Source organism: Aotus nancymaae, unplaced genomic scaffold (genome assembly GCF_030222135.1).
Source record: "Aotus nancymaae isolate 86718 unplaced genomic scaffold, 86718_ANA_hifiasm-v0.15.2.pri h1tg000019l, whole genome shotgun sequence".
In the NCBI taxonomy this organism is placed as follows: domain Eukaryota; kingdom Metazoa; phylum Chordata; class Mammalia; order Primates; family Aotidae; genus Aotus; species Aotus nancymaae.
Window position 1 is genome coordinate 51,518,766 of NW_026988431.1, and position 23,222 is coordinate 51,541,987.

The 23,222-nt window shown below is 43.2% G+C and overlaps 1 pseudogene; it reads right to left on the reverse strand.

Moving 5' to 3' along the window:
* Positions 1-3,279: 3,279 nt before the first annotated feature.
* Positions 3,280-4,378, reverse strand: LOC105713554 (P2Y purinoceptor 3-like; annotated as a pseudogene).
* Between the last annotated feature and the right edge of the window lie 18,844 nt (positions 4,379-23,222).

A 23,222-nucleotide genomic window follows, 5' to 3' on the forward strand; every position in this document is an offset into this window, starting at 1 on the left:
AGCTTTATTCTGTAGAAGTGAAGAGGGGGAGAGTAGACAATTGGGGAGGATGGCATATACGGAAAATACTGTTTGAAAGAGAATCTGGAGATGCTGTGAAGGGAAGGGAGGCCAATATGGAGACTGTGCAGGAGTCTAAGCTGTGACGTTTTTAATTCATTCAAAACATGGGGGTTGCCAGGTTACGTTTCTAAATCATGATTTTGATCATACTACACTTCTGCTGAAATGCCGTTGGTGATTTCCTCCTGGCATGAGAAGCGGTTCTTCAGCTGGCATTAGGAGGGCTTCGTCATCATGTCAGCCCGCCCTTCCAGCATTATCTCCAACTCCTCGCCTTCAGAAACCAACCAATGACTTTCACACAGATGACACTTGCTCACAGTGATCTCTCTTTCCATTTTCTCCGCTGCTTGGGAAATTGTCCTGGTTGAAATTTCTCCCAGCCTTCAGTGTACTCATAGGTACTTCATGGCCCTCTCTGCCCGAGCGCTCTCAGCCCCCTTTGGAACTCCTCTAACGCTTACCGCCTGTATTGTTCATTTTGATGATCAACAATTGACATGGTTGCTTCTGTAGCTGCTGAAGCTGTTAATTAGTACCCATATTGTTGTTTGTATGTTTTTATATTTTGTTTCTTCCAACAGTCTATAACCTCCTTAAGGGCTGGGATTGTGTTTGGCACTTTCGTAGCTGGCTATAGCCATCATACTTTCATCCAATATGAAAATACTAGCCCCATTCATGGGATTTTGAACATCGTAGTATTTGCTGACCTTTGGTTTTGTTTCAGCCTGTCCAAACAATCAGGAAGATTACGGAAGATTCTAAGGGCCCAGGGGGATAACAGATTTGAGGATCCCAGCTTTCTCCAGGGGAAGTGATCCCTTGCTGATCACAAGGAAAGTGACGAATATCGTTTTGCCTCAAGTTGGACAGTGGATTCCTAGCTCTACTTGCAGTGGGGTCCTTTTCCCAAAGGGAAAAGCCTAGTTTGATCCTAGTCTCTTGAGATAATTGTCCCTGAAAACCCAGGATATGATGTCAACTAAGTTAAACTTTTTTGATCCTAACTGTCCAGAAATAAGTTAAAAATAGATGTTTATACTTTGCTCTTAAGTAGGTCAAAAAACTGCAGAAGTGAATTAGCCTTCTATGGATCAGATAAATAATTGCAAGCACATAGGTTAACAAGAACTTAAAGGCAGGAAATCTTTGGCTAGGAGTGTAATGTACTTGCCTTTTAGACAAAAACAGTGCATCCTGAGGATTCTAGGTTAGTTTTCTTTCCACCTCCCAGGTTGAAAATCTGGTGGGCATAGAGATAGTGGCTTTATGGGATGTGGGCTGGCTCTAAGCCTTTCTTGGGGGAGCCTGGTACACCAGTTCTCCAGTAATGGGAAACCTTATTAATTTGTAAGGGGTGATAATTGGGACTGTAAGTCAGCTGAAACTTGCCTATATGTTATGCAAAGAAAGGGCCAGAAATAATTAATAATATAAGCCAGAGAGCTGAGAATGTTCAAAAGAGCAAACATTTTAAGCTCTCTCAGCTCCTATAGAAACATTTATTTATGTGGAAACAGCTGACCTGCTAATTAGAAAACATCCTTGCCTATTCATTAAACCAATTATCCTGAAGAATTCTGCTAAGCAACACTTAGTCCAATTCTAATTATTGTGTGGCCTTGAAAGCAATAAACCGTACTTTTAGAATAAAATTTTATAATGCTGACATATACGTGGTTTACTCAGACATTTCCCATAATTGGAGTGAGATAGTAATGAGGGGTTATGCTTATTTCTTATAAGAAGAATTTAACCACCTTCTCTTCAGAGGGAGATTAGTGAATTATTAGATAATGTTATGTTTAGACCTGAGAAATCTTTGGAAATCATGATTGTCAAAAATGAGAGTTGTTTTTTTTTTAAGTTATCTTTTTGGATTGCCTTGGATCTTAAATAACTAAAAAATTTTCTTTCTAGGGAATAAACATCATTTTGACTTAAGACATTGATAAAGATTTTTTTCATATACTCTGACATCATGTTTAAATTTAAAAATAAAGTCAATCAGTTTTCATGCAGCCACTTCTCTGTATCTCCCACTTTCTCCTGCAGAGCTTTTCCTAGCAAGAACCCTGGTTAAGAAGTGTAGTAAAGGAACCACAGGGTCTACTCAGCGTTCTGCAGATAACAGCAATTGTGCAACAAACGAGCCGACCTCAAGTGACAAGCCGGTGCTGTCAAGGAGAACTTGGACTGGCTCTAGGCTGGTGTTTGGATGGGGGCATACTTTTCAGGCTTAGGAGCATGTGCCTCGGAGGCCACTGCCTGGCTTTGAAAGCTCCATTCAACCCTCTCATCGGGCATTCTCCCACTGGGTAAGCTTGGACAAGTTACTTCAAGCCCTGTGCTTCAGTTTCCTTCTCTGTAAATGGGGGAAGCAATAGTTTCCACCACAAAAGGCTATTGCGAGGATTAAATGAGTTACTTCATGCAAAGGTGCTCTTTCATAGTAAGGGCTTCATCTACAGGTCCATTTGCTCACTCATTCATTCAGCCCCTATCTGTTGTGCCCTTGCTATGTGCCAGGCCCTGCTATGGAGACTGGTGTCGAGGGGTTAGCCATCAGGGGAGAGCTCTGTCCTATTGGAGCGTATACTTCAGTGGAAAGAGACAGATCATAAATAGGTAAATGAATCAACAAGTCCAGGTAGTAATAAATGTTACAAAGACAGTATATAAAGAACTAGAGTGATTGGGTTATGAGAGAGGTCAACATTAGCTAGGGTGGGCAGGAGTGGCCTCTGAGAAGGTGACTTTTGATCTGAGGCCTGAATGACAAGAGACCAATGTCAGCTGTCCTTAAGAAAGTTTTCCTTTGTTTTGGTGGCTCTCTCCATACTCATATATATATATATGTGTGTGTGTATACACACACACACATACACACACATACACACACACAGATATATATATTTTTGAGATGGAGTTTTGCTATTGTTGCACAGGCTGGAGTACAATGGCGTGATCTTGGCTCACTGCAACCTCTGCCTTCTGGGTTCAAGCGATTCTCCTGCCTCACCCTCCCAAGTAGCTGGGATTACAGGCTACTTTTGTCCGTACTCTTATTTTAAGCTGTCTTACATCAATATAAAAGTGTCCTTTGCAGCCGGACACTTTCAGGAGGTCTTGAGCCCTCTCCCACTAGCACTCGTCTGTGTTGAAACAAGTTGTTGCGAGTGTTGCTGGAGCTCGTTTTCCCCGAGCTTCACCTCAGCAGGACCCAGATCCGTGCATCCCTGGGCGTCTCTTGCTTCCCCCCAGCTGGATGCTCGCCCACCTTGTTCTGCCTCAGTTTCTGGAGAAGCCTGACTCTATTGTTGCCCCCCGAAAGAAAGTACAGGACTGGGTTGAGGCAGCTGCTCACACTCACCAGAGGCCTCCATATCTTGTAGGCCACACTGGCTGCCGTCAAGAGCTGGCAGTCCTGAGAAAGCAGAAAGCGGATGGTGAGGTAGAAGGAGCGAGTGACGTGGAAGGGCACAAAACAGAGGGCGAACAGGCCGCACACCAGTAGGATGGTCCGGATGGACTTGGCTCGGGCTGTGCTGCCTGTCCTCATGAGGTTCTCCTCTGGCTTGGTCAAGCTCCTGACCATCAGTGAATAGCATACCAAAATGACCAAGGAGGGAAAGACAAAGCCAGACAATGTCAGAATTATGCTGTAGGCAAAAAACCGATCGAAATTCTCTGGGTTGGTTGTGTCATAGCAGATCATCCGGCCATGGATGTAATCGGTGCGGGAGAAGGCCAGTGTGGGCAGCAGCTGGAGGACCACCAGGGCCCAGGTGGCACCGGTGCCCAGCCAGGCATGCCTGCGGGTCCGGTAGGGCAGGGAACGCAGCGGGTGGCACACACCTAGGAAGCGGTGCACAGAGATGCAGGTCAGCAGCAGGACGCTGCCGTAAAGGTTGGTGTAGAACAGGAAGCGCACCAGCTTGCACAGCAGTTCCCCGAAGAGCCACCTGTCATCTAGTGAGTAGGTGATAATGAGGAAGGGCAACGTCAGCACGTAAAGCAGGTCAGCCACCATCAGGTTCACCAGATAGATGGTGGCACAGCTCCAGCGCTTCGTTTGGCACCAAGAGAGCCACAAGACAGTGCCATTGAGGGGCAGCCCTAGGATAAAGACGATACTGTAGGTTACGGAGAGGTAGACTTGCTTGTACTTCTCTGAGAACTGGCAGAGACCTTGTTCCTGTGAAGTGTTCATGTCCAGCTTCTCCATGTCCCGGGAGGCTCCCCCAAGGAGCAAAACTCCACAACAGCTCCTGCTTCGGCTTCCCCTGGAAGGAAACAAAATGGACAGCATAGTGTCATGACCTCAGCCTGGCGTCAGCCTCTGCCTCAGCCTGGCATTCAACTTTGTCTCCCCAAGTCTAGTCAGAGGCTTTGTTTGAGAGACCAACTCCAGGAAAATAGAGTATTAAACAAGGGCCAAACAGTCTTTCAAAGCCAGGCTTCTAGACTTACCAGGTCCAAAGGGCTGGCCTCACGTGGACTTGTATGTTCTCGCTCTAGGCTGGGTTGTGATAGGAATGGTCGTGGGATGACACTGTCATTTAAACAGGGTACTCAGAACCTCCAGCTCTGTGGCTCCCCCTCCTGCTAGAATCCTTTGCATAGAGTCAGGAAATCTCCAAGGGGAGATATTCTAGCCAGAAAAGCTGGTATATTCCTAGGGGCCAAAACTGCTCACAAGTTGGTCCTAACCACACAGACCATAGTAGAGTAGAAAGTGATCCTTGGGGATTAGAGAGGATTAGGAAAAGCACAGGTTTTGCCTACAGGCTCTGTTGGAGGATTTGGATTTGTATCTCTTTCAGGATTTCTTAACTGAGTATTTGAATACTGGGGCTGATTTGCTTATTAACCATCTTAGCATCCGAGCCGCCAAGAAAACAAAGCTGAGCCATGAAGCCAGGTGCAGCTTCTTCCTTAATCCTTCCTTGCTGACACAGCAGATGCAACAGGTGGGCCCAAGTAGCTAAGGAAGCCCCGTGCGGAGCGTGAAGGGGAGCCAGCGTGTCGGCCAGCCAGTCAGCGTGGAGCCACGGGAACAGACGTTTAATTCTAGGGCTTCACGTTAGAAGCTAAACATTTAGAAAGACAGGTTGAAACAAAGGAAGAGAGAAAGGCATAAGTTAGGTAATTTTGGGATAAATTGAGTGTTGCCTGCAAACTATAATATAGAGAGAACCAAAGAAACAGAGACTTCATTCACTCAATCAGCAAACGTTGATTGAGCATTTGTTGAGTCAGGCCCTGGGGACATGAAGATGAATAAGACACAGCTCGCTTTTCAGGAACTCGCAGTCTGGTGGGGAAGACATAAATGGAAACAGCTAATTGTAATATGATGTGAAAAATGGCCAAGAAAGTGCTGTGAAAACCAGCAGGATGCAGCCAATTCTCCCCTGAGGGAATTGAGTGCAGGCTTCTTAGAATACGCAGCACTTGAGCTGCTTGGGAGAAGAAACATGAGCTTGCTAGCAGAGATGGGTGAGAGGCACTGTGCAGGCTGAACCGCGCACCCACGGGAATGGAAGCCAAAAGGGCACAGTGTGTCCAGGGAAGGCAGGAGAGTCAGCAGCTGTAAGGAGGCTGTCATTAGCAGGACGGTGATGGGATAAGGCTGCCGTGTTGGTTAGTTTCAGATGTCTTCTTGACTAGGTTAAGGGATACTCAGGTACCTGGTAGAGCATTCTTTCTGCATATGCCTTTGAAGGTGTTTCTGACAGATTAGCGTGTGAATCAGTGGACTGAGTAAGGAATAGCCACCCTCACCCAGTGTGAGCGGGCACCATCCAATCAGATTGAGGGCCTGGATAGAAAAAAAAAAAAAGGCAGAGGAAAAGCGAATTCATTCTTTCTACTGGAGTTGGGACACCCTTCTGCCCTTGGACGTCAGAACTCCAGGTTCACTGGCCTTTGTTCTCCGGGACTTGCAGCATCTGCCCACTGGGTTCTCAGGCCTCCAGCCTCAGACAGTTACATCCCTGGCTCCCCCGATTCTGAGGCCTTTGGACTCCGAATGTGCCACACCACCGGCATCCCTGCTTCCCCGCTGGCAGATGGCATATCGTTGGACTTCTCAGCCCCATAACTGCTCACGCCAACTCCCGTAACAGATCCCCTCTCCTGTGTCTGTATAGGAGACATAGGTGGCAACATGGACCTGGGCCTGGAACAGAGAGAGACTGGTCAGATCAGTGCGGGGCTGTTGCAGTACCTGCAGGTGAGAGATGACCAGTATCCCAAGCAAGGCCGTGCGGGGTGGATGCAGAGCGGGAGACGCTGCTGAGGCAGGAGTGACAGGCCTCACTGGATGTGAGGCATGAGCCAGATGAGTTGAGGGTGTCTCTGAGCTCTACGGTGTTGGGGACTGTGTGGGTGGTGAGGGCCTGAGAGAGCACGAGGCTGAGGACTGGCGTTCTGAGGTTGTGGGGGACGGTGTCTCTCCATGCCTCAGCCTGCTGAGGGGCTCACCATCCTGCTCCCTGGCTTTAACATCTGGAGAGCAAAGCTTTTATGGCTGGGTAAGTAAGAAAGCCGTTTTCATTCATTTTGTACCCTGTAATTTCTTCATGCTGTGGGGCTGGAAAATGCTTAGTCATTTCTAGTGAAGCTGCCTTCCCATCTCAGTGTCAGCTCTCAGAGGGAAGCTGAGGCGGGAATCCAGCCATGATTTAGCACTGGCTTCAGTCTGGCAGTTGACACACATGATCTTACTTACTCCTTAGAACAACGTTGTGAGCAAAACATTATTACCTCTGTTTTATGATGAGGAAATTCAGAGTCAGAGAACCCTCTAGGGCCCATTAGGACCTTTAGTCTAGCAGGCAGTACACTGATCTGGCCACAGGCTAATGCCCTTCAAAGGACTGGTTGGGGTAGTGAGAAGTGCTCAAATCACGCCTCTGCCAGGGACCAGTATGCCCTTTAAAGTACTCGCCTTATCTCTGAGCCACGATTTCCTCAGCTGTAAAATGAGATAATCCCTTTTTGGGGAGACTGCTGTGAGAATTACCTAGAAGAGAGGCAGGTGCCCCACAGGGCTGACACAAGGAGAGAACCAACACATTTTCTCTTCCCATCTCTTCTCTCTCCCTTTTTTAGAGACAGTGTACTCTGGAGCTCTTTGGTTTATGTGGTGGGGTGGGAGGGCAGGTAGGGCTTTCCTATCCCAGGACTGGACAGAGTCACTTTATTCTTGTCTGTTACTGTTTATGAGCCCAATTTTGTCCACCACCAATTCATATGTTGAAGCCCTAACCCCAGCGTGACTGTATTTGGAGTAAGAAAGTAATTATGGTTAAATGAGGTCATAAGGAGGGGCCTAGTCAGATATGATTAGGGTTCTCATAGAAAGGGACACTGGCTGGGCACAGCAGCTCACGCCTGTAATCGTGCACTTAGGGAGGCCGAGGTGGGAGGATCATTTGAGGTCAGGAGTTTGAGACCAGCCTGGCCAACATGATGAAACCCCATTGCTACTAAAAATACAAAAATTAGCCGGGTGTGGTGGCATGCGCCTGTAATCCTAGCTACTGAGGAGGCTGAGGCAGGAGAATCGCTTTAAGCAGGAGACAGGTTGCAGTGAGCCGAGATCATTGTACTCCAGCCTGGGAGACAGTGACACTCCATTTCAGAAAGAAAAACAAAACAACAAAAAAAGGGACACCAAAAAGCTTGCTCTCTCTTTGCCATGTAAACACATGGATTTAAATCTGTGAATTGACTTTAGCATTTAATATGTTATCTCCATCTGGAGAACTTCTTGAACAATTGAAGTCATTTGATGGAGTCTCATAAATGCCTTCAGACAATAAAAGTTTGTTCTACAAGTTTTTAAAAATAACGATTCATATGTATAATTCTTAATTTGCAAAGATGAACTAGGGACTTATTTACATCACAGCAAAATTATTTGATTTCTTAACAGGTTTATATGAGGGGGGTCCCCTGGGTACAATTAATTAGGTGGTGGATTAAAGTAGCAGGTGGTTTATTTTGAATTAATTTTCTAATGTGCTTCAAATCCACCAGATAACTTGATGTTATTTGGCCACGTGACCACTAGGTGGCAATGAAGACCGACAGACAGGTTACAATCCCTCCCAACCCGCCCCACCCCCCCACCGCCCCTCCACCCCAAAAATGGAAGCCAGAATTAGGGTTGGACTCCTGTCCAGGTATAGCAGCTGTGAAAGAGATATAATTCATTGCGGACATATAAAAAAAATCCCACCAATCAAACAATCTCCTATTGGTCTGTTGTCTACAGTTACTATGTTAGGTTTACACAAAGAAGTGGAGTGTAGCCAGCTGAAAGCTGCCTGTTGCAATGATTCTTCAAACCATCACGTGAGATAGGCATGGCAGGCACTGTTCCCCCACTTTACAGCTAAGGAAACTGAGGTTCAGAGAGTTTAAGTAGAGGTCATGTCTATGGTGATTTGGGGAAAGCGTGGACTTTTTACAAAGCAGACACTTAGCAAGTTCCCAGATTTCCAGGGAATATTTTCTTACCTACTTGTCCCTCCAGTGCCTGTCACCACAACCTGGGAAAAAAAAGATGTGGAAATAAAGTAGCAAGTCATCTCTCAAGTCACTAGATATAGCACCTCTGTCATAGACGACAGAACCCTAGCTCAAAAAGCATGATCTGGAGATAATAAAAAGAAAGATAACAATATATAATATTAAAACTGTCAAGAGTGAGACCCCTCTCCCATCCCAGTATTAACCAGGCCAAACCCTGCTTGGCTTCTGAGATCAGGCACATTTAGGGTGGTATGGCTGTAGACACATAGCAACCCTATACTCAGTTTCACATATACCTTGAGTCTGATCATAAATGGCACTGATGTTAGCTTTTTAATGATTTTGTATTATATTTTTACAATGTAGGCTTACACTTTCTTTCTACTTGGGCTCCTGTTCTATGTTTGAATTGCCCTGAAATATGGGAATCCCAGGATTTTTATTTTTTCACAATGACAGCAAATTGGGTTCTTTAAATAATTTAGAAGACTTTCTAGAGACAGTGAGTACTTAATTTTAATAATTAATTTGTATAGCAGCTTGCACATTTTTGTTTTCTGTTTACAAGGATCTGACACAATTGGCATCTTCAATTTTGTGTAAACAGGGGGAGTGAAACATATTGTCACAGCAGAGAAAGTGGCTGCTGTGAAATCAATGTTACTCTGTCTGGAAAAATAATTGCTACCTTTGTCTTTTTAATCCACCAGTACATTTGTGTGTTACCACCAATTGACTCTAAAATCAGAATTTTTAACCTCAATTAATGACGTGGTAAAAATAGCTGTAGCTATACTGTCCTGTGATTGTAAAAGCCCATCACTGCCTCTGGGCTCAGGACTGTGAAAGGGGATCTCGAAGAAAACTTTTTCCTTTTACTTTCATTTAGCATCAAAGATCTTTAAATGTATCATGACTGAGTCTTTTCTGAGTGCTGTGTATGAAGAAATGTAGAAAGCTGATTTGGTTTGGGGCAAGATAGGAGATCAGTTGCAAAGCCTGGGGCTCCAGGAGTCATGGCAAAGTTGCCTCAGGCATCTGCAGAGTAGAGGCTGTATCCCAGGACCCCTCCTTTGATCTGGTCTTACCCTCAGGCAGCAAGTTCCCCTGACAGGCTGCCTGGAAAATGCTGCTTACCCTTGTGGGGAAGAATCCACAGCAGCTCTGGAAACTCAGCATGTTGGGGAGGAGGGAGAAATACGCTGTCTTAGCCTGAGCCACCCAGAAAGCAGAGCCAGGGCTGAATGGGCTACCATTTCATGGGAGAGTGCAATCCCAGGGAGCAGGAGTGAGGGACGGGGGAATGACCTGTTGAAGGAGGGAGAACCAAATGTGAGGATTTGAAGATGCCTTGTTGAGTTGGCCCACACCCAAGGCAACTGAGTGCCCAATCCCAAGGGACTGTCCTCTGAGAATCTGAAATCTGAATCTCCTGTGTCTCAGGAATCCACTGTGCCTCATACCCCCAGGCACAGGAGAGGGAAGGATTTATTCAGCAGCTCCCCTCTCCTACTGGCCAGATCCATGCTCCCTGGATGAGCTTCAAGGCTGTTCTTCCTGCAGGGGCTTGGAGAAAGACAGTTCTCCAAAGGGGGCTGTAACAGCAGGTGCATAGCACATCCTGTGAGAACAGAAGAGGATCAGAAAGAGAAGACACAAGAGAGAGGATTTCTGTTTTCATGGAACCCTGTTTTACTTTTGCCCATTGGAGTATTAAACCCTCCCTCCCCACATAGTCCTGGGTACCTCTACATGGGATATGAAGGGTTCGTGCTGTATCTGACCCGGGATACTTTCATGGGAAGTGATTTTTCCAGTTTCTTTTTAGTAATTTTTCTTCTATAGAGTTGTCTATCATTGATTTCTAGGAGTTTTTAAAATCTATTTTGGGTAAAAGCCTTTTCGGTTACATGTTACAATAATTTTTTCCTACTCTGTGCCTTACCTTTTCTCTGGCTTAAAGGTATATACATATGATTTTTTAGAGGAATAGAAGTTCTTAATTTTAATATAGTCCAAATTATCAATTTTTCTTTTATGGTCCTTTTTGTATCTGGTTTAAGAATCTTTCTTTACCTTGGGGTCATAAAGATACTCTGTGTTACCATAGGAAAGCCTTTCCCCTTTAGCTCAAATTGATTTGGCTCACTAAAGGGTTTAGTGTTTGTGTGTGTGTCTGCTCTATGTGTGTGTAAGGAAAACAGAGAAACCTGCTCAGATTCGCATATTGAAAAAATATCACTATGCTGTTTGGAGAGCAGGGAGTGCTGGGAGATGAATTAGGAGGCGATTGCTCTAGTCTGGAAGATAGATGAGGAATAGGTGGGTATGCAGAGGGCTAACGAACATGACTTGGTGATGAATTAAATATATGTGTGAGGGAGGGCTTAAGGACTAATCCTAGCAACTCTTCTGCTGCTACCAACCGATGCCTTCACCTTTCTTGTGTTTGTTTTTTTCATTGCTTTTTTTCTATTCACTTCCTATTTCTTCCTTGCCTCTCCTGACTCTAAGTTTCCTCTGAGCATCCTTTAGCTTCTGCTTCTGTTGCAAATTACTAACTCTGCAAGTAGTCGAAGAAATTTTCCCAGACACTGATTGGTCCAAGTAGTCAGCATTATTTCTGGTTGAGTAGGACAGCACAGCCAAGCCTTTTAACCAGGCAGTAGGTCAGCACACATATCAGCTGGCTGGGTGGCCCCTTCATTATGGCCAGGGGCTGGTGGGACGGGGCTCACGGAATTAATGAGCAGTGCGCACTTGATGGATGAATATTTAGGGTTGCTCTGTCTGCAGGGTCTTTCAGAAACAGTGTTCCTCTCAGAAGGGGGCTGGAGTAACAGGTGCATGGCATGTCCTGTGAGTGTAGAAGAGCAGCAGAAAGAGAAAATACACTCGAGAGCAAACTGTCTTTTTCATTTCATGTTTTTAAATAATGTCTAAATTATGAGCTTACTTTCTGAAACACATACTTAGAAATTTCTCATGACTCTAAAACAAATATGAATAGCAAATGTAATATTTGAAGCTGGTCTCCAACACAGAGCGTTTCATTTATTAATAGTATGCCAGTCAGAGCTTTGGCTCTGAGATATTTTGTTCATGAATAAACCATACATTTGAATTGACAGTACTATTAATGATGGAATGCAGTTATATATGTTTATGGTAAAAGAGCAAAGTGTGTATTTTTGAACCTGATTATATACAAGACAGATTAAAAACAGTAGTTTTAGAAAATGAATAAAACCCTTGATTTCCTGTTCAGTAAAACATGTCAATGGGGAGGTCTCTGAAAGCCTTAGGGTAAAATATGACGGGAAGGTATGGAGTTGCAAGGGGTTTCATTTAAACACAAGGCTCATGTATTAATATTTTCATTGATTTGTTTTCCTGCCAATAAGTTCTGACATAAATATGGTGATCTATAATGTATTGACCATAAAAGTCAACATTATTTTTAAAGCTGAGTCAGGGAAATAAAACCTCATTGTTAGTGCTGATGTATACGGTATGTAATCCTGTTGAAAAATTAACCTCTCTTGTCCTGCTCCTGATTGAACTAAGTAAGAGGTAAGCACAGTGATAGCCACTGACCTTCTGTGCATGTTTTGCTCTACGGCCAGTGTCTGGTTTGCAATGGGATTGGCCCATGGTGTCAAGTAAAGGGCAGTGCATATTTAACCCTCTTCAGAGAAGACTCTGCCAAGAATGACAGCTGATCAGCAAAAATCTTTGCCTTTTAGAGGATCAAAAGACCTGTTAAACTCTTCTGGACACATACCATGGATCCCATAACCTGTATCTTTGGTGAACAGTGAGAGCAATGACAAGAGGAGAGGTGGCACAGAGGCCCGAGCACAGAGAGGAGATGTGGAAAGCATCAGCTGTGGGTGCTCACGGAGAAGAGCCTGAGTCTAGGACGCCAGAGGCGAGGGCTGCACACCCTGTCTTCTGCACAAACTAACCACAGCAGTGATACAGGCTTCAATGAAATAATCACTATGAAATGAAAAGCGAGCCAAAGAGAATTTAATTTAGTGAATAGGAAAAAATGCTAATGAGACGTGGTGGGGGTCTGGATGACCTCTCCTCTTACTCTAGTTTCAGGACAGTATAAATTTGGTGAAAATAGCAAAATACTGAGAATTTTATTTTATTTTATTTTATTTTGAGATGACGTCTCACTCTGTCACCTAGGCTGGAGTGCAGTGGCACAATCTTGGTTTACTGCAACCTCTGCTGCCTGGGTTCAAGCAATTCTTGTGCCTCAGCCTCCCAGTAGCAGGGATTGCAGGTGGGTGCCACCATGCCTGGCTAATTTTTGTATTTTTAGTAGAGACGGGGTTTCGCCATGCTGGTCAGGCTGGTCTTGAACTCCGACTTAAGGTGAGCCTCCAGCCTCGGCCTCCCAAAGTGCTGGAATTACAGGCTTGAGCCACTGTGCCTGGACAATACTGAGAATTTTAAAGCAAGAGGGGCCCTGGGTGCCAGGCAGATGTAGTCACTTGATAGTTGAAGAAACTGTTAAACCCAAGTGGTTAAATAAGTAGTCCATGGTTAAATAGCTGGTTAGTGGCTGAGCTATGTCTGCAATCAGCTATCTCTGGTTCTCTGTCTAGGGCTCTTTCTACTCCACGTTATCACTTAGAAGCCATGACTGTACACATACATGGAGGGTATTCCACAGGACCACTTGGATCTGGCTTCTGATCCACCCCTGCACTGCAACTGGTCTTGTCAAGCCTCCCCATGGCCTCCATGTTGTCAAATTCTGCGGAAACTTTACTGACTCATTGAAACTTCCAATCAGTATATGCCACAGTCGAGCGCTCCTTGAAGCAGTCTCTCTTCTTGTTTTCTCCATTAGTTAGGGCTTTCTTGCCGGTGGGGAAAACCCATGCCAAAGGCAGCCAAGCAAAATGATAATCTATTGTCTCATATACTCGAGCTGTCCTGGCGAGGGTGGCTTTAGGTATGGTCTGGTGCCAGAGCTCAGATGGTGCTGCCAGGACTGCGGTTTCTCTATTTCTTGGCTCCACTTTCTCCAGGTTGGTGACATTCTCATACGTGCTCTAGTCTCCCCTCATGGTGACAAGATGGCTGCCATCGACTCTGCTCTCATTAACTTATGTGCCAATCCAGCAAGAAAAATTATACCTCAGCCAGGAAGTCCTGAGATGAGTACACACTGGTCCTATTATCTTGTCTTAAGCTCCGTGTTCATCCCTGAAGCAACCGCTGTGGCCAGGGTGATGGAATACGTTGATTGGTCAAGGCTTTAGTGAAATTCTTCATCCCTAGGATCTATGGGAGAATTAGTTTCACCCAAATCTCATGTAATTAGAGTGAGAGAAAGGCTGTTCCCCTAAAACATATTTGGGTTTCTGTTACCACAAGAAAGGGGCTGAATACTGGGAAGCAAACACAACAAATGCCTGTAATTTCTCTGACATCACACTTTCCTATTACACCTCCTACCTCACTCTCTCAGTCTTGCTCATGGCATCATCCTCCTCAACTGGCCTCTGGTGTTGGAATTCCTCTGGCTTCAATTTCCAGCCTTCTTTCCTCCCCGCATGTCTATAGTTGTCCCCAAGGCAATTTCATCCAGTGCATTGTGAGAGGAGAAGATTATCATAGCCCAAAGCTCTTTGAGTTAACCTTGGCTAAGGTTATAGTTGAAATTGTAGACCATATAATTTAATGAGAAATAATATTTAATGGGAAATTGTGAGAGGAAAAAAGACTGTTGACACAAGTGTATGTGAGAATGTGAAGCACCGAGCTATTCCTTGTCTGTTGCTCTAAAGATAAGGAACACAGTTGAGGGATATTTACAAATAGTTACCATAATGTCACAAAGAATAAAGTGTATTGGCTAGATGGGCTGAAAGTTCTGTTAAGGTTAGATCTCTATATACTTGCTCTTCTCATTGTGAAATTGAAATTTTGGCTGATTTATTTTCTGGGAAGGTAAAGAGATTTCCTGGGATATTTCCCTTATTTCTTAAAGGGGTTTATTGTAATCATCTATGGAATATTATCTTTAATCATGAGGCTATGGTTACTGCAAAATAATCATTTTTTTTGTGGGGAATTGCAGGGAATTGCATTTACTCACTTTATGTGTGTTATAAGACTTTGTATATATGAGAGTGTGTCTAAGGTAGGAGATTGGATTCATGTACTTAGGCTGCCATGTGCCCACCAGCATTGCTAATGACATCAGTGACGTTATTCCTTAACTCCTTTTCCACATGAATTCATATACCCAATTTCTAGTCAGAAACCATTAAGCCCCTTTGTTTTAGTTTTCTTGTTATGGGTTTATTTGAGAGAAAGAAACTTGTGAGTCTAGAAGAACAATTTTTTTTTTTGAGACGAAGTTTTGCTCTTGTTGCCCAGGGAGTGCAATGGCACTCACTGCAACCTCTGCCTACTAGGTTCAAGTGATTCTCCTGCCTCAGCCTCCCAAGTTGTTGGGATTACAGGCATGCACCACCACCCTCGGCTAATTTTGTATTTTTTTTAGTAGGGACGGGATTTCTCCATGTTGGTCAGGCTGGTCTCTAATTCCCAACCTCAGATGATCCACCCACCTTGGCCTCCTGAAGTGCTGGGATTACAGGCATGCGCCATTGCACCCGGCCTCTAGAAGAACAATTTCTAAATAGTGTGGGAAACTTCCTTTCTTCACACCACTGATGTCTTGACAAACCCCTAACTTACATCCACAACTCTGTTCTGTCCTCTGAGCTCCAGACTCTTATATAAAATTGCCTGCTTAGCACTACCTGGATACTGTACAGATTTCACTGACCTACTATGATCACAAGTGAACTTCTAATTTCCTCTTTTTTTCCTCCTACCAAATTTGCTACTCTACTCAACATTCTTCATCATTTCAGTAAATGGCACTCTTATGTATCGAGTCATCCAAGCAAAAATCCTAGAAATCATTCTCTATTCTTCTCTTTTCCCTTCTGTCACATCAGTCCATCACAAAGTCCTTTCAAATATCTGTTAAACAGTCCACTTCTGTTCACTCACTGCATCACCTAGGTCTTTGCCACTGTGACGTCTTGCATGGCCCACTTCAATCATGCCCTTCACTGCTCACCATGCCTCCTTCTCTCATGCTTCCTGCACAGCAGCAAGGTTCATAGGAACGAGGCACAAGTCAGACCATGTGCCCTTCTAAACTTCCTATTCTTCTCTGGAATAAAATCCAAATGTCTTCCCAGGGACTACAAGGTTCTGTGTTGTCTTGTCCTTGCCTGCCACATTCCAAACTTGTCTTGTCCACTCTGCTTCTCTGCCTGCAGTATATTCGGTGAGTTATTTATGAGTTGGAAACAGCACACACACACACACACACACACACACACACACGTATTTATGAGTTGGAAACAGCACACACACACACACACACACACACACACAGGCACACACACCCTACCCTTTTTGGTATAGTCAAGGTCCAGAAACTTGAGAAAAAGGATGTCCACACAAGATGGGAGCAGATGAAGCGTATTTTCATAGAGCTTTTTGCTTATTGCCAATTCCTCATTGAGATGTCTGTGCTGAATAAAATAAGGTCTTGCTGGTTCTAAGAAACAGCCAGATTTTTGGTGTACTCCAAATCTTTTTTATATAAGACACACATTAAGACTTATCTTAACATTCTGTGTGCTGTGCTTTTACACTTACCTGCTTTGAACCAAATTCAGCATCAACAAAGCCATATCCTTGTTGGAGGAGAGTCAACATTCAATTATGTAGGAAAAATATTTCTGCCTCTAGCTTTCCAGAATTTATTTTTATTTTATTTAAAAAAATTTTTAGTAGCTTTTGAGGGTACAAGTGGTTGTTGGTTACATGGATGAATTGTATAGCAATGAAGTCTGAGAGTTTAGTGCCCCCATCACTTGAGTAGTGTACATCGTACCCAATATGTAGTGTTTTTATCCCTCCGCCCCACCTCCTTTCTGAGTTTCCAAAGCCCCTTGTCACTCTGTATGCCTTTGTGTACCCATAGCTTAACTCCCACTTCTAAGTGAGCACATACAGTACTTGGTTTTCCATTCCTGAGTTATTTAACTTAGAATAATGCCTCTAGCTCCATTCAAGTTGCTGCAAAAAGTATTATTTAATCCCTTTTATGGCTTGGTAGTATTCGAAGGTGTATATATATCACATTTTCTTTATCTGCGCATTGGTTGATGGACACTTAGGTTGGTTCCATATCTTTGCAGTTATGAATTGTGCTGCAATAAGTATACACGTGCAGGTATCTTTTTGATATATTTACTTCCTTTCCTTTGGGTAGATACCCAGTAGTAGGATTGCTGGACCGAAAGGTAAACCTACTTTTAGTTCTTTAGGAAATCTCCATACTCTATTCCATAGAGGTTGTACTAATTTACACTCCCACTAGCAGCGTATAGGAACACTTACAGTGTTTCTTTTCTTTTCTTTTCTTTTTTGACTTTTTACTCTTACAGGAGTAAAGTGGTTTTAATTTGCATTTCCCTGATGAATAGTGATGTTGAACATTTTTTCATACATTTGTTGACCATTTGTGTATATATATATATCTTCTTTTGAGAAATGTCTATTCATGTCCTTTGTCTACTTTTTTGATTGGATTATTTTATTTTTTGCTGATTTGTTTGTGTTTCTTTTAGCTTCTGGGTATTAGTCCTTTGTCAGTTACAGTTTGCAAATATTTTCTCCTATTCTGTGGGTTGTCTGTTTACTGTCATGATTATTTCTTTTACTGTACAGAAGCTTTTTAGTTTAATCAGGTCTCATTTATATATTTTTGTTTTTGTTGCATTTGCTTTTGGGGTCTTAGTTATGACTTCTTTGCCTAGGCCAGTGTCCAGAAGAGTTTCTCTTACATTATTTTCTAGAATTGTTATGGTTTCAGTTCTTAGATTCAAATATTTGACCCATCTTGAGTTGATTTTTGCATAGGTGAGAAATAGGGATCCAGTTTTATTCTTCTACATGTGGCTAGCCAGTTTTCCAAGCACCATTTATTAAATAGGGTGTCCTTTCTCCAATTTATATTTCTGTATGCTTTGTTGAAGAAGTATTTGGTTTATTTCTGGGTTCTTAATTTTGTTCTATTGGTCTATGTGTCTACTTCTATACCAGTACCATGCTGTTTTGGTAATTATAGCCTTGTAGTATAATTGGAAGTCTGATAATGTGATACGTCCAGATTTATTTTTTTCTTAGGATTGCCTTGGTTACTTGGGCTCCTTTTTGGTTTCATATGAATTTAAGGATTTTTTTTTATTTCTAATTCTGTGAAAAATAATGTTGGGATTCACTCAGGGTGGCTGACAAAATATTAGCGAAATAGTCTCAAATCTTTTGGAAGGCTGAAAGGTTTTAATGGAACGGGCTGAAAGCAGCCAGTTCATTACATTAGAATTTTGTCATAGGATAAAAGATTAGGGACAATAAAAGCTTTCCCAGTGAAGTCTGTTTACCCCACATTCCTTTGTCTCTGCTCTAAATGTTTGCTCAGGTAAACTTTGTGTTGGATGGTCCTCTCAGGTGGAAATTGAAGGGGAATTACCCATTAATGGTGTTTATTCTGGGCCTGGAACCAAAAGCTTTTATCATTTGCAAAACCACTCTTTTAACCATGTTAATTATCCATGAGCATGTTGACTTAGAACCTCTGTTATTAAATCTATACTGAATAAATGTGAGGAGGTACAGAGAATTGTGGTTGATTAGCTGCAGTCGCCCTCTGAAAGCAGTTGACAACCATCCCTAGCCCACTTGAAATCACTGTACTAGGTGTGAGAGTGCATTCGTTCATCCGTTGTTGAGTCAGGGTCTGCAGGACAGACCTCCACAGGTGGCGATCAACATCTCAGGTGGTGACCCCGACGTGATAAACATCACAGACGGTGACCCTGACATGATCGAGGTATCAGGTGGTGACCCTCACATGACTGAGGTCTCAGGTGCTGACCCTGGCATGATACTCACCACAGCAGTTGCCTGAATAGGGAATCACCACCTTGACCGATGCCACATTAACAAGAATTACATTGAATCTGTAGATTGCTTTGGGCAGCATGGTCATTTTTACAATATTGATTCTTCCAATCCATGAGCATGAAATGTATTTCTATTTGTTTGTGTCATCTATGATTTCTTTCAGCAGCGTTTTGTAGGTTCTCCTTGTAGAGATCTTTCACCTACTTGGTTAAGTATATTCCTATGTATTTTATTTTACTGTTTGCATATGTCGTAAAAGGGCTTGAGTTCTTGATTTGATTCTCAGCTTGGTCATTGTTGGTGTGTAGCAGTGCTACTGATTTGTGTACATTGATTTTCTAACCTGAGACTTTACTGAATTTGTTTACCAAATCTAGGAGTCTTTTGGAGGAGTCTTCAGGGCTTTCTGGGTATACGATCATATTTTCAGTGAACAGCAATAGTTTGACTTCCTCTTTTCCAACTTGGATGCCCTTTATTTCCTTCTCTTGCCTAATTGCTCTGGCTAGGTCTTCCAGTCCTATGTTGAATAGAAATGGTGAAAGCGGGCATCCGTATCTTCTTCCAGTTCTCATGGGGAATGCTTTCAACTCTTCCCCATTCTGTATGGTGTTGGCTGTGGGTTTGTCATAGATAGCTTTTATTATTTAGAGGTAAGTCCTTTCTATGCCTAGTTTCTTGAGGTCATAAAAGAATGCTGGCTTTTAATAAATGCTTTCTCTGGATCTGTTGAGATGATCACATGGTTTTTGTTTTTAATTCTGTTTATGTGATGTATCACATCACATAATGTATATACATTGACGGGTGTATGTTAAACTATCCCTGCATCCCTGGGATGAAACTCACTTGATAATGGTGTATTATCATTTTGATGTGCTGTTGGATTTGCTTAGCTAGTATTTTCTTGAGAGCTTTTGCGTCTATATTCATCAGGGATATTGGTCTGCGGTTTTCTTTTTTGTTATGTCCTTTCCTGGTTTTGGCATCAGGGTGATATTAACTTCATAGAATGAATTAGGGAGGATTCCTTCTTTCTCAATCTTTTGGAATAGTTTTAGTAGGATTGGTACCAGTTCTTCTTTGAATGTCTGGTAGAATTCAAATCTATCTGGTCCTGGGCTTTCTTTTTTTGTTGGCAGTTTTTTAATATATTATTATTACCAATTCAGTCCTACTCCTTTTATTTGTCTGTCCAGGGTTTCTTCCTGACTTAATCTAGGAGGGTTGTATGTTTTCAGGATTTATCCATTTCCTCTAGATTTTCAAGTTTGTATGCATAAAGGTGTTCATAGTAGTTCGAAATAATCTTTGGTATTTCTGTGGCATCAGTTGTAATGTCTCCAGTTTTATTTCTGATTAATCTTATTTGAATCTTCTCTCTTCTTTTCTTGGTTAATCTAGCTAATGATCTATCAATTTTGTTTATTTTTTCAAAGAGCCAACTTTTTGTGTCATTGATCTTTTGCATTTTTCTTGTTTCAAGTTCATTTAGTTCTGCATTTCTGTGTGTGTGTGTGTGTGTGTGTGTGTGTGTGTGTGTGTGTGACAGAGAGAGGGCAGTGGGGGGGTTGGAGTCCCGCTCTACTGCCCAGGCTGGAGTGTAGTGGCACGTGATCTTGGCTTACTGTTATCTCCAAATCTCCACCTCCTGGGTTCAAGCAATTCTTCTGCCTCAGCCTCCTGAGTAGCTGGGACTACAGGCCCATGCCACCATGCCCAGCTAATTTTTTGTATTTTAGTAGAGATGGGGGTTCACCCTGTTACCCAGGCTGGTCGTGAACTCCTGAGCTCAGGCAATCTGTCTGTCTCGGCCTCCCAAAGTGCTGGAATTATAGGCGTGAGCCACCACTCCCAGCCTTTTTTAAAAATTTGAGATGGAGTCTTGCTCTGTTGCCCAGGCTGGAGTGCAGTGGTACGATCTCAGCTCACTGCAACCTCCGCTTCTGGGGTTCAGGGGATTCTCCTGCCTCAGCCTCCTGAGTAGCTGGGATTACAGGCATGCACCACCATGCCTGGCTAATTTTTGTATTTTTGGTAGAGATGGGTTTCACCATGTTGGTCAGGCTGCTCTCAAACTCGTGATCCACCTGCCTCAGCCTCCCAAAGTGTTGAGATTACAGGCATGAGCCACATTTTTTGTAGGGCTGATCTGGTAGTGACAAATTCCCTCAGCGTTTGTTTGAAAATGCCTTTATGTCTCCTTCATCTATGAAACTTATTTTTGCTGGTTGTAAAATTTTTGGCTGACAATTATTCTGTTTAAGGAGACTAAAGATGAGATCTCAGTCCCAGAAGGGACTGAGATTTGTAAGATTTTTGCTAAGAAGTCTGCTGTTATTCTAATATGTTTTTCTTTATAAGTTACCTGATGATTTTGTTTTGCTGCTCTTATAATTCTTTCCTTCATGTTGTTTTAGATAGCTTGATGCTTATGCCTTCATGATGTCCTTTTTGCAATGAATCTCCCAGTTCTTTGGGCTTCTTGTATTTGGATATCTGAATTTCTATCTAGCAAGGTCAGGAAAGTTTTTTTCAGTTATTCTTTCAAGTAAGTTTCCCAAACTTTATGCTTTCTCTTCTCCTTCAGGAACACCAATTATTCTTAGGTTTGGCCTTTTTACAAAGTCCCATATTTCTTGGACACTTTGTTCATGTCTTTTTTTTTTTTTAATTTTTGCTTGATTGGGTTAATTTGAAAGCCTTGTCTTTGAGCTCTAACATTCTTTCCTCTACTTGTTCTAGTCTATTGTTAACACTCTCCACTGCATTTTGTAATTCCCTAAATATGTCTTTCATTTCCAGAAGTTCTGATTCAGTTATCTGTAAAATTTCTTTTTAGAAAAATTTGCAGTCATATCTTGAATTGTTTTTAAACTTTTTTATTTATGTTGTTTTTCACCTTTCTCTGATATCTCCTTGAGTATAATCAACCTTTTGAATTCTTCATCTGATATGTCAAAGACTTCATCTTGTTTTGGATCCACTGCTGGAGAGCTAGTGTGCTCTTCTGTGGGTGTTAGAGAACCCTGCAAACCTCCAAACGTGCAACTTTAATGTTTATAGTTTATTGTAGCATTGGGATTTCTGTGCTTTCATGGGTGAAGACTTTGTATGTGTTTCTTAATTATAGGCATGTGATGACTTTCTCAGCTGCTGGTTGTAGTAGCAATGTGCTCAGTGTGTGAGCAAGTTCATTGTCTCCTATGTGGTTGGGATAGCAGAGGTCTCTTGAAGCTTATCTTATTCCTCCGTGGTGTGCACGTGTTTATGTTTTTTCCCCCCAGTATTTTATTTACTAGGTTGAATAGTTCAGGCTTCAGGCCAGTAGGGGAGGTGTTCCTGGGTAGAAACCTGTTGTGGCTAAAGCAGGTGAGTGAATGCAATACTCAATGGTGGGCAGAGATCCTAGCCTTGACACAGGTGACTGGGGGAGCTCTTAGTGAAACACACTGAGGTCTTATCATGAGGAAGGGTGGGAACCACCTCAGTTCCCCTGCCAGTCCAGCAGGAAAGCAATCTATCTTTCAGACACACTCCTGTCCCAGTGTTATGGCTATTCAGTCCAAACAGGTACCTCTTTTCATTTGTGGTAATGTTGATGTTCCAAGTAGAGAGAAGTTGTGACTCTACATCTCATGCAAGTTCTACCTGTGGAACACCCTAAGTGTTCCAGAAAAGCCATCTATAGGCTCACCAACACCAGACTTCCATGGGAGAAGCCCTAGCTATGTCTGCAGTGGTGAATGAGGGTGAAAGAAGTCCCCTGCTCCAAGACCCTTCATTAGCACCAGGGTTGCCTGACTGTTGGGGTAGAGCTGTAGACTTTCTCCACTGAGCCCAGCACTGCAACTGTGCCTCTGATGAAAGAAACTTCCCAATAGCAGACAGATCTGAGACTCATGGCCTGCCGTCCAGATTCTTTTGTCCCATGGGGTGTTCCCTTGTTGTGGTACACTCCCCGTTTCCCTAGAGTAGGAGTCCCTAAGAGCCACATTACTGTAAATGCTGCTGTTCCTCTGGGTCTAGCCACCCAGTGGGGCTGCCTCACTCCAGGCTGGTGCTGGGGAATGTCTGCAAGGGATCTTGTGATGTGCCCTGTCTTCAACTCTCCCAGTAGCAGGTACCAGCACCAACTCAGATGGGGGTGGCAGGGGAGTGAGGTAGGCTCTGTGAGAGTCCTTGGTTATACATAGCCTCAGGGTATTGGTTTTCTCAAGTGCCAGTTGTAGCAGTAATAAACTGATCATCTGTGCAGTCTCAGGACCTCCTGATTATCCAGGGTGTTGCAGGCGATGGTCATAGCTGAGATCACACACAAGAATTCTCCCTCTTGGGTGCAGGATTATTCTACCTGCAGATACTCTCATGAATTGTATATGTTAGCCTCCAGCCGGGAGGTGGCACTTGCAAAAGAGCACCAGCTGTGGTGGTAGCATTAGGATTTGTGTTTGCCTTATGTTACCCAGGGGAGGTACTCTGGTGTCTCAGGTGATGGATGAGGCTATAGAGCTCCCAAAAGTTTTTGTCTTTTATATTAAGCTACCAGGATGGGTAGAAGGGCAAAACCAGGTGGGGGC